Genomic DNA, 10,555 nt, shown 5'->3' with positions numbered 1-10,555 from the left:
CTCACTGGTGATTGGCTGCGGTGTTGTGAATGCTGATTGGTCCCACTGCATGTCCATCAGTGTGTGTGTGTGTGTGTGTGTCTGCACCATAATATACTGGTGTATAGTATGACATCCCCCCTTTTATATAAAGAACATGTGCCTGCGTGACAATAAATATTGTGTAGTGAATGTACCTGACTATGTGTGTGCGTGTTATTTACATGACTATGTACATGAGGCTAATCTATTTACACGGGAAGGTGCCTGGTGCAGAGAAATAGGGTGTCACACCAACAATGAAATGAACATTATATACAAACTACAGGAATGATGAAACAGGATAACAGAACAGATCAAAGACTCCAACATTGTAAACCTCATAAGTCAAGTCTCTGAGGTGGGCGACGAATTCTGGTTGACCGCCTCAAGGGTGGGTCAGGAGCCACCGGCTGAGGAACGGGCTGGGCCACGGCAGAGTGAGGAGGATGCAGAGTATTCGGAATCTCCACATAGTCCAGTTTGGGGACAACAGGAGGGCGTGGCACCGGTGGAGGATCACTTAGCGAGCGTGGAACGAGACGAAGGGCACGCCGATTGCGGCGGCGAATGGAACCATCTGGCAGACGAACCAGGAACGAGCGGGAAGACACCTGCCGAAGAACCACAGCATTTGCAGACCACCCACCCTCCGGAAGATGGATGCGGACGTTGTCATCCGGCGCCAGAGCAGGGAGATCAGTCGCCCGAGCGTCATGCGCCGCCTTGTGTTGTGCACAAGACTGTTGCATCCGCTGAAGGACCGGAATGTGGTCGAGGTCTGGGGCGTGAATGGACGGCACCGTGGTCCTGAGGGTGCGACCCATGAGCAGCTGGGCTGGCGACAGGCCCGTGGAGAGTGGGGCCGAACGATAGGCCAGCAGGGCGAGGTAGAAGTCGGATCCTGCATCGGCAGCCTTGCAGAGGAGCCGTTTGACGATGTGGACGCCCTTTTCCGCTTTGCCATTGGATTGGGGTACAGGGGACTGGATGTCACAGGCACAAAGTTGTACCTGCTGGCAAAGTTGGACCATTCCTGGCTCACAAAGCAGGGGCCATTGTCCGACATCACAGCGAGTGGGATGCCGTGACGAGCAAAGGTCTCCTTGCAGGCACGGATGACCGCCGATGATGTGATGTTGTGCAGGCGTACGACCCCCGGGTAGTTCGAAAAATAGTCTACAATCAGAACATAGTCCCTGCCGAGCGCATGGAACAGGTCAACACCTACCTTAGACCAAGGGGACGTGACCAACTCATGGGCTGTAGGGTCTCACGTGGTTGGGCCGGCTGGAACCGCTGACAGGTGGGGCAGTTGAGCACTGTGTTGGCAATGTCCTCATTGATGCCGGGCCAGTACACAGCCTCTCGGGCCCTCCGTCGGCACTTCTCCACGCCAAGATGGCACTCGTGTAGCTGTTCCAAAACGAGCTGGCGCATGCTGTGCGGGATCACGATGCGGTCCAGCTTCAGGAGGACACCATCGACTACTGCCAGATCGTCCCTGATATTGTAGAACTGCGGGCATTGGCCCTTGAGCCACCCGTCCGTCATGTGGCGCATGACACGCTGTAGTAGGGGGTCAGCCGCAGTCTCGCGGCGAATGTGGATAAGGCGTTCATCCGTGGCCGGCAGATTGGAGGCTGTGAAGGCCACATGGGCGTCAACCTGGCAGACGAACCCCTCTGAGTCACACGAGGTGTTGACTGCCCTGGACAGAGCGTCGGCTATGATCAGGTCCTTGCCCGGGGTGTATAGGAGCTGGAAATCATACCGCTGGAGTTTAAGCAGAATGCGCTGGAGGCGAGGGGTCATATCATTCAGGTCTTTTTGTATAATGTTGACCAGCGGGCGATGGTCGGTCTCGACTGTGAATTGGGGGAGGCCGTACACGTAATCATGAAATTTGTCGACCCCAGTCAACAGGCCCAGGCACTCCTTTTCGATCTGCACGTGGCGCTGTTCCGTGGGGGTCATGGCACGTGCCGCATATGCAACGGGGGCCCATGATGAGGCCTCATCGCGTTGCAGGAGCACCGCCCCAATACCGGATTGGCTGGCATCTGTTGAAATTTTTGTTTCCTTCGTGGGATCAAAAAATGCCAATGCCGGTGCCGTGGTACGCTTGGTCTTAAGCTCCTCCCATTCGCGCTCGTGGGCGGGAAGCCATTGGAAGTCTGTCGTCTTCCTGACCAGGTTCCGGATGAGCTGTGGTATGGGAGGCAAGGTTGGGGATGAACTTCCCCAGGAAGTTGACCATGCCCAAAAATTGGAGGACCGCCTTCTTATCCGCTGGCTTCTACATGGCCGTGATGGCAGCCACCTTGTCCGCAGCCGGCCGCACACCTAACCGGGAGATGTGGTCCCCCAGGAACTTGAGTTCCGTCTGGCCGAAGGAACATTTGGCTCTGTTGAGGCGAAGGCCTTGGTCCCGTATTCGTTTGAAAACGCGCTGGAGACGACTGATATGCTCCTGCTGGGTGGTGGACCAAATGATGGTGTCGTCAACATGACGCGCATACCCTCATTGCCCTCCATCATTTGCTCCATGATCCGGTGGAATACTTCTGATGCCGATATAATCCCAAACGGCATCCTGTTGTAGCAGTATCTGCCAAATGGGGTATTAAAGGTACACAGCTTTCTGCTGGACCTGTCTAGTTGAATTTGCCAGAATCCTTTTGAGGCGTCAAGTTTGGTGAAGATGTTGGCCCGAGCCATCTCGCACGTGATCTCCTCGCGCTTGGGGATAGGGTAATGCTCCCTCATTATGTTGCGATTCAGATCCTTTGGGTCAATGCAGATCCGGAGCTCGCCGGAGGGCTTCTTTATGCACACCATGGAACTGACCCAGTTGGTTGGTTCCGTCACGCTGGAGAGCACTCCTTGGTCCTGGAGGTCCTGCAGCTGCTGCTTGAGGCGGTCCTTGAGGGGTGCTGGGACTCTGCGAAGTGCATGAACGACAGGCGTGTTCATGGCGTCTTGTTTGAGCAGGATTTTCTAAGTGTATGGAAGCGTGCCCATGCCTTCGAAAACGTCGCGGTGCTGGTCGATGATGGCATTGAGTTGCGCCCTGAAGTCTGCATCCTGGAAGGCAGACGTGTCCTCTGGAGAGAGAGAGTGTACTCGTTGAACGAGGTTTAAGAGTTTGCACGCCTGTGCGCCAAGCAGGGAGTCCTTCGAGGAGCCCACAATCTCGAAGGGAAGGGTGGCTTTTCGCGAGTCGTGCGTCACTTCGAGTTGGCATGAACCGGTAGCAGGAATGACGTTGCCATTGTAGTCCACTAGTTGGCAGGTCGACGGAAGAATGGTTGGTTTAACCCCAAGGGTCTGAAAGGCTGACCACGCTAGGAGATTAGCGGAAGCACCAGTGTCCAGGCGGAATCGTAACTGGGATCGGTTGACCGTCAGGGTGGCACACCGCTCATCGTCTGGATCAATGCTGTGCACCGACAGCGGCTGGTGGTTTTGATTCGGGGACAGCCTGTTCTTTGTTATAACAGCGACTCGAAAAGGCTCTCTCGGGTCCTCGGTGTCACTGATCTGCGGGAAGTCGGAATCGGACTCGGTGAATGTGGGTTGAATTGCCCGAACTTTTCTGCGAGGCTGGCTGAAGCGATACGAATTGGCAGGCTGAGCTGCTCGACAGCAGGCAGCATAGTGGCCAAGTCTGTCACATCGTAGACATTGTCGCGATTTTGCAGGACATTGCCGCTTTAAATGGGCGGAGCCATAGTTGCCACACGTCGTGACGTCAGTACGCTCGTTGCGCCACCGCGCATGCGTGGTGCGGTCCTGCGTGGTGCGCGCCTGCGCATCACGTTCCTCCACGCCACCGTCCCCTCGTTTGGCGCGTACAAGCGCGGGAGGCCACGAAAAGCACGCAAAATGGCCGCCCTCATCCAGGCTGCAGCCTTAGAGGTGTTCAATTGTTTGGACCCGTTCTGCCTCGTGGGGACCTTGCCGGGCCGTTTCAGCCGCCTGTATGTGGGAGTACCGACTGGTGGCATTTTCATGCAGGACACAGGTCTCGATGGCAGTCGCTAGGGTGAGTTGCTTAATTTTGAGGAGCTGCTGACGCAGGGGGTCCGACAGAACACCAAATACGATCTGGTCGCATATCATGGAGTCGGAGGTGGGCCCATAGCCGCAGGACTGCGCAAGGATGTGGAGGTGTGTTAGAAAGGATTGGAAAGGCTCGTCCTTACCCTGCAAGCGCTGCTGGAACAGATCTTTCGAAGCTTTCATTGACCTCTATGCTGAAGTGGGTATCGAATTTGAGGAGAACCGTATTGTACTTTGTCTTGTCCTCGTCGTCTGCGAATGTGAGGGAGTTGAAGATGTGGATGGCGTGTTGCCCGGCCGTGGAGAGGAGCAGAGCAATCTTCCTGGTGTCCGAGGCGTTCTCCCTGTCCGTGGCTTCGAGGAAGAGCTGGAAGCGCTGTTTAAAAATCTTCCAATTGAGCCCGAGATTGCCGGCGATGCGGAGCGGCGGCGGCGGGTTGATGTTCTCCATACTTCAGGATGCCGGAATGCTGATTACTTGCAGGTGGGTCTCAGAAGTGCTAGTATGCAACCACTCCTTGTACCATGATGTGTTGGGTGTTCTGGATCACAAACAGGTCACCAACACTGGAAGTGGTGCAACTCTATTTTATTAAAGGGTTAACTATATTAACATACTTGAACTGTGGGTAAATGCAATACCAGCTTTAACTGTTAACCCTTGCCCAGTCCTAACCAGGTGATGCACTCAGCACATGGTGAATGTCTGTGTTGCAGGCTGTGAGCTCTGTGCTCCGAGCTGGCTGCTACTAGAATGAGCGGGAACTCTCCTGTCCCCTGTCTTTATAGTGCGTGTGCTCTCACTGGTGTTTGGCTGCGGTGTTGTGTGTGCTGATTGGTCCCACTGCATGTCCATCAGTGTCTGTGTGTGTGCACCATAATATACTGGTGTATATTATGACAGTAATGTTCTTTGTTCTAAATGCCTGCCAGTCCCACCCAACTGGATTACAGCAGAGAGGCATTTTGTTGGATGGTCTGGTCAAACAAGTCAAAGGCTGCAGACAAGTTGCGAGGACAAGGAGGGATAGTTTATCTTTGTCACAGAGACATAGGATGTGTCAGGACATATTTTACTTCGATAAAAGCCATATTTCAATACTATGGTAGGGCAGAAACCTGATTGTAGGGATCCCAGGAAAGATGGAATTGGCCTCTTCAGTCACCAACATCATATCAACTACCATAGACAAAATTTCCCATGATCTTCACCTGTGAAGAATCTGCCATCATATTATTACATTAGTAGTTAGCACTGTTGCTTCACAGTGCCAGGCTCCCAGGTTTGATTCCCGGCTTGGGTCACTGTGCGGAGTCTGCACGTTTTCCCCGTGTTTCCTCCGGGTGCTCCGGTTTCCACCCACAAGTCCTGAAAGACGTGCTGTTAGGTGAATTGGACATTCTGAATTCTCCCTCTGTGACCCGAACAGGCACTTGAGTGTGGCGTATAGGGGCTTGCCTACTTGTGACAACAATAAAGATTGTTATAATTATTATTATTTAACACAGCAAAACCTTACAAGGTGCTTCACGTTTGCTTAAGCAGACTAAAACCTGACATCAAGTTAAAGGAGATAAGATAGGTGACTATTAGTTTGGTTAAAGAAGTAGGTTTCAAGGATGTCTTAAAGATGGTGGATAGGTTTATGGGGGGAATTCCAGCGCTTAGGGCCTGGACAGTTGTTTAAGGCACAGCCAGCAATGGTGGGGCGAAGGGAGTGAGGATGAGCAAGAGGCTAGCAAAAGAGAAACACAGATTTCTTGAGGGTTCTAGGGCTAGGGAATTCGCCATCTTCTGAGAGAAAAGAATCATCCACACTGTCTTAAGTGAGTGACTCCTTATTTTTACATAGTGTTCCCGTTCTAGATTCGCCCACAAGAGGAAGCATCCTCTCCACATTCACCCTGTTAAGACCCCTCATGATCTTAAAGAGTTTAATCAAGTCGCTGCCTACTCTTAGTGGATACAAACGTAACCTCTCCAACCTTTCCTCATAAGACAACCGACTCATTCCTGGCATTAGTCCAGTAAACCTTATCTGAACTGCTTTGACTGCATTTACATCTTCACAGTAACTTCATTGCAGTGTTAATGTAAGCCTACTTGTGGCACTAATAAAGACTATTATAAAATAAGACTAATAGTACACAATATTCCAGATATGATCTCACCAATGCCCTGTACAACTGAAGCATAACCTCGCTGCTTTTATAATCGATTCTCCTCACAATAAACAATAACATTCGATTAACTTTCCTAATCATTTGCTGTATCTGCAAATCAGCCTTTTGTGATTGATGCACTAGGACACCCAGGTCCCTCTGCACCTGAGAATTCTGTAATCTCTCACCATTTAGATAATATGCTTCTTTTATCTTCTTTCTGCCAAGATGGGCCATTTCACATTTGTCCACATTTTCCAGATTTCTGCCTACTGAACATATCTGTGTCCCTTTGTAGCCTCCTAATCGCTCCACAATTTTCTTTCGTACCGATCTTTGTGTCGTCAGCGAATTTAGCAACCATACCGTTGATCCCTTCGTCCAAGTCATTTATATAAATTGTAGAATTGTGGAGGCCCCAGCAGTGATCACTGTGGCACACCACGTGTTACATTCTGCCAATCAGAAAATGACCCATTTATGCCTACACTCTGTTTCCTGTTAGCTAGAAAATCTTCAATCCATGCCAGTATATTACCCCCTACACCATGAGATTTTATTTTCCGCAATAACCTTTGATGTGACATCTTATCAAATTCCTTTTGGAAATCTAAGTAGAGCACATGTGACTCCTTTAAAGAACTCCAATAAATTGGTTGAACATGATTTCCCTTTCACAAAACCATGTTGACTCTGCCTGATTGCTGTGAATTTTTCGAAGTGCCCTGCTATGACATCTTTAATAATTCTAACATTTTCCCTATCACCGATGGTGAGCCAACTGAATTTGCTATTTTCCAATCTAATGGCGCCTTCCCCGAATCTAGGGAATTTGGGAAAATTAAAACCAATGCGTTAACGGTCTCACTTGCCACTTCTTTTTAAGATCCTACGATGAAGTCCGTCTGGACCAGAGTGTTTGTCAGCCCGCAGCTCCCAACAATTTATTCAATACCACTTCCCTGGTGCTTGTAATTTTCCTGAGGTCCTCCCTTCCTTCCATTTCCTGATTTACAGCTGTTTCTGGGTGTGGTAACTTGAGACCCCAAAGTAGGTACACAAATGCGTTGTTTAAAAGGAGCAACTTCGTTATAGTAATACATTTTTTGAAAATAAATTTAGAGTACCCAATTCTTTTTTTTCGGGGCAATTTAGCGTGGCCAATCCACCTACCCTGCACATCTTTGGGTTGACCCACAGACATGGGGAGAATGTGCAAACTCCACACGGACAGTGACCCGGGGTCGGGATCGAACCCGGGTCCACGGCGCCGTGAGGCAGCAGTGCTAACCACTGCGCCACCGTGCTGTCCCAGAGTACCCAATTATTTTTTTGTTTCCAATTAAGGTGCAATTTAGTGTGGCCAATTTTATATAAATAAATGACATTTACAATAACACAGCAGAACAGTAATAACTGAAAACAGGAGCACTAGTAAAAACAGGCCTCGCTTGCAGACTGAAAAATCTGCCAAAGCATCCACATGCTCAGAACCCTCAACAGATGCCAGTAAAGCAATTACACAGGAGAAAGGCTTTTAAGAACACTCTGTACTCAAAATGACACTCTGTAACACTTCCTCCCCACCCCCACAAAAGTCTGTCAGGAGCTTTGCAATTGCATTGCGACCTATGCAATACCACTGGTGAATCTTGTAAAAGTTGATCTGGAATTGTAGGTGAATCATAGAATCATAGAATTTACAGTGCAGAAGGAGGCCATTCGGCCCATCGAGTCTGCACCGGCTCTTGGAGAGAGCACCCTACCCAAGGTCAACACGTCCACCCTATCCCCATAACCCAGTAACCCCACCCAACACTAAGGGCAATTTTGGACACTAAGGGCTATTTTAGAATGGCCAATCCACCTAACCTGCACATCTTTGGACTGTGGGAGGAAACCGGAGCACCCGGAGGAAACCCACGCAGACCCGGGGAGGATGTGCAGACTCCGCACAGACAGTGACCCAAGCCGGGAATCAAACCCGGGACCCTGGAGCTGTGAAGCCACAGTGCTAACCAGTGTGCTACCGAGCTGATAAGTTCCCTGCCTGTACTCAAAATGACACTCTGTAACACTGGGATGTTACTTGTATCCTCTATAATGAAGACTGATGCAAAATACCCGTTCGATTCATCTGCCATCTCTCTACTTTCCATGATCAATTTTCCAGACGCACTTTCTATAGGACCAATGCTCACTTTGTTAATTTTTCTTATTTAAATATCTATTGAAATCCTTATGATCTGTCTTTACATTTCTAGCTAGCTTTCTCTCATACTCTAACTTTTCCCTCCTTATTAATCTTTCTGTCATTCTTTGCTGGTCTTTATATTCTGTCCAACTCTGATTTACATCCTGTCTTTGCAAAATTATACGTTTATTCTTTAATTTTGATACCATGGAAATTCTCCATTTGGAAGACTCAGTGTTGCATGCGGTTCATGTTCCCGTTTGGGGCGCTATTTGTGGAGCAATTTAGGACACGCTAATGGGCCAGCCCTCTGCTGGTACGAATTCTGAATAATTCCCGACCCAGCGGGCGTTCTAACCGCTAGGGCCGGAGTTAGTGATAAAGAGCCTGCCAGCTGGAGGGGTTTCTAAGCGCTCCACTGACCACACTCACTGCAGCCACCAAAATGGCTCAAAGAAGACCTGCCCCCTGAGGTCGGGAGTCCGAGGTGGACCCGCAGCTCCGTGCCAGTGAGGAGAGGAGGGACACCCTCTTCCCCAGTGTAGGCCGCAGGCTCAAGCCTGCCCTCCTGAACACTGCCAGTCAGTGCTGTCATTCTCATGAGGAGGAGACAGCTGGTGATCCGCAGGGGTAGGGGTCAGTGGTGAGGCCTTGCCCTGAGAGGGGCAGTGTGCCAGGGAGGGCTCCAAAGGCCACGGTGCAGGTGTCCTCTGGTTGCGATGAGCTCTGCTGATCCCCTGCTTCCTCTGCAGTGGGGCAGCGTTACTGAGTGCCAACACCTGGTGGGCCTCTGATTGAGCTTGGCCACGCCCATCCCTGAGAGGGGCAGCACGGTAGCCTTGTGGATAGCACAATTGCTTCACAGCTCCAGGGTCCCAGGTTCGATTCCCGGCTTGGGTCACTGTCTGTGCGGAGTCTGCACGTTCTCCCCGTGTGTGCGTGGGTTTCCTCCGGGTGCTCCGGTTTCCTCCCACAGTCCAAAGATGTGCAGGTTAGGTGGATTTGGCATGCTAAATTGCCCTTAGTGTCCAAAATTGCCCTTAGTGTTGGGTGGGGTTGCTGGGTTATGGGGATGAGGTGGCGGTGTTGGCCTTGGGTGGGGTGCTCTTTCCAGGAGCCGGTGCGGACTCGATGGGCCGAATGGCCTCCTTCTGCACTGTAAATTCTATGAATCCCCTTGATGATACAGCTGGAGTTTGAGGGTGTCCAGAGGGGCGGCCTGGGTGGGTTCCCAGATGACAGAGGCTCTCTGAGCATTCACAGGACACAGTGAGCAGTCAGCAGTGTGAGCGGCCAGGAGCCTGTCAGTAGCACCAAAGGGGTGGGTTTAAAAGACAGACTGCAGCAATGGGGTCTGAGCCAGGCCACCCTGATCCCGAGGGGGACGCCCCGAATCCACGGACTTGCCACCAAGTCACTACCCGCTACTGCCCCCAGCCCGGGCAGCCATCCCACAATAAGCCTGAGAGTTTTCAAAGGTTTTTCAGTGTTTATTTAGCCTAATGCTCCCCCAGTCCACATTTGTCAATATTTCTAGTAATTCACACCCGTGAAACCTCCGCCTGAGAGGAGCATCACAGAAGGGCGGAGCTTACTGTGTCCAACCCGCTAATCACATTTAAATTAATGCAAATGCCGGGTTTGCATGCTGCCAGCGGGGGGCGTAAACCTAGTTATCGCCAGCAGAGAGGGACTGGAGCATGGCACCCGAATTGGCATCAGGCGCGGACTTTGATTTTGGCTGGACGCCTGATTCCCCACCCGATCGAGGTTCACGTTTACGGCATTGCGAGGCGGAGAATTTTGCACACTGTTGTAGCCACCTGAGTTGGCCAAGTCCTGATTTAAAATGGCGAACGGCAAAGGCTGAAGGGAAATTCAGCCAACACAGGCAGAAACCAGCAGGTGCTGGTTTCGCAGGTGCCGCCATTAGGCGGGAACTGAAGAACATAGATTGGGGGCGGATGTTTGAGGGCAAATCAACATCTGACATGTGGGAGGCTTTCAAGTGGCAGTTGAAAGGAATACAGGACCGGCATGTTCCTGTGAGGAAGAAGGATAAATACGGCAATTTTCGGGAACCTTGGATGACGAGTGATATTGTAGGCCTCGTCA

This window comes from Scyliorhinus torazame, chromosome X, assembly GCF_047496885.1.
Source record: "Scyliorhinus torazame isolate Kashiwa2021f chromosome X, sScyTor2.1, whole genome shotgun sequence".
NCBI lineage: Eukaryota > Metazoa > Chordata > Chondrichthyes > Carcharhiniformes > Scyliorhinidae > Scyliorhinus > Scyliorhinus torazame.
The sequence above is the reverse complement of the archived record's forward strand: the minus strand, read 5'-3'. Positions refer to the sequence as shown.